The sequence below is a fragment of the Chiloscyllium punctatum genome, unplaced genomic scaffold, assembly GCF_047496795.1.
Source record: "Chiloscyllium punctatum isolate Juve2018m unplaced genomic scaffold, sChiPun1.3 scaffold_796, whole genome shotgun sequence".
NCBI lineage: Eukaryota > Metazoa > Chordata > Chondrichthyes > Orectolobiformes > Hemiscylliidae > Chiloscyllium > Chiloscyllium punctatum.
Window position 1 is genome coordinate 64,933 of NW_027310530.1, and position 1,007 is coordinate 65,939.

Genomic DNA, 1,007 nt, shown 5'->3' on the forward strand with positions numbered 1-1,007 from the left:
TGTGAGTGTGGGAACGAGTATGACGAGCCGTTGCCGCGACTCCCAGTCCACCTCGGCGGTGGCTGGGCCGGGCGGGCGTCTGCTCGGGCGAGTGCCGCCCCCGCCTCCTCGCAGGAAGTCCGCTCGCCGACACGCCGCCACGTGCACGCGTCAGTGACGCTGCCGAACCGATGGCCGGTGCCCGTTCCCGCCTCTGCTTTTCCTAGGGCAAAGCTGCTGCACGCCTCGTGATACTAGGCGGGCGACATGGTGGCGGTGATCCTGCCTCCGTCGCTGCGGTGCGTTGGGGCACGCATCGCCTCTTGGGCGCCCTGTCCTCCTCCTCTCCCAATAGACGTATGTTTCTGCGGGCCGCACCAGGATGGTGCTCCCCATCGCTTCACGCCACCCTGCTCCGCCCGCACGCCGGCGTGCAGGTGGCTGTAGCTCAAGGTGGGGAGCGTATGTGCGGTCCGGGTCGCTTTCCTCTGGCGAGGGAGAGACCTAAAACAAACTCAGACAACTCTTGACGGTGGATCACTCGGCTCGTGCGTCGATGACGAACGCAGCTAGCTGCGAGAATTAATGTGAATTGCAGGACACATTGATCATCGACACTTTGAACGCACTTTGCGGCCCCGGGTTCTTCCCGGGGCCACGCCTGTCTGAGGGTCGTTTGGCAATCAATCGCACTCGCCTTGGCTGGCGAGAGCGCGGCTGGGGTGTCGCAGAGGACCCGTCCTCTTTGTCCCCCTAAGTTCAGACTCCGGAGCCCTCCGGCGTCGGAGCGCTTGGCCTTTCCCCCCCACCCTGCACATTCCGTTCGTCAGGCTCGACGCCATCCCCCCGCCGGGGAGCGCGGCCTGGCGTCCGTCTGTGTCGTGGCAGTGGGGCCAGCACGGCTGTCACCGGTCCCAGAATGGCTGTCGGTGGTTCACACTGTGTGTGTGTGCCAACCCTCCTGGTCTCTGGGACACGGAGCTGCCACGAAGTGTTGAGCCTCCAGTGGGGGGTCTGCCTAAGCTCTG

The 1,007-nt window shown here is 65.2% G+C and overlaps 1 non-coding gene across 1 annotated transcript; it reads left to right on the top strand.

Annotated features, from left to right (window-relative positions):
- The first annotated feature begins 500 nt into the window (after positions 1–500).
- LOC140473978 (5.8S ribosomal RNA) lies at positions 501–654 on the top strand. Its single transcript, XR_011958752.1, has one exon. It is a non-coding gene; the product is annotated as a 5.8S ribosomal RNA (ribosomal RNA).
- The last annotated feature ends 353 nt before the right edge of the window (positions 655–1,007 follow it).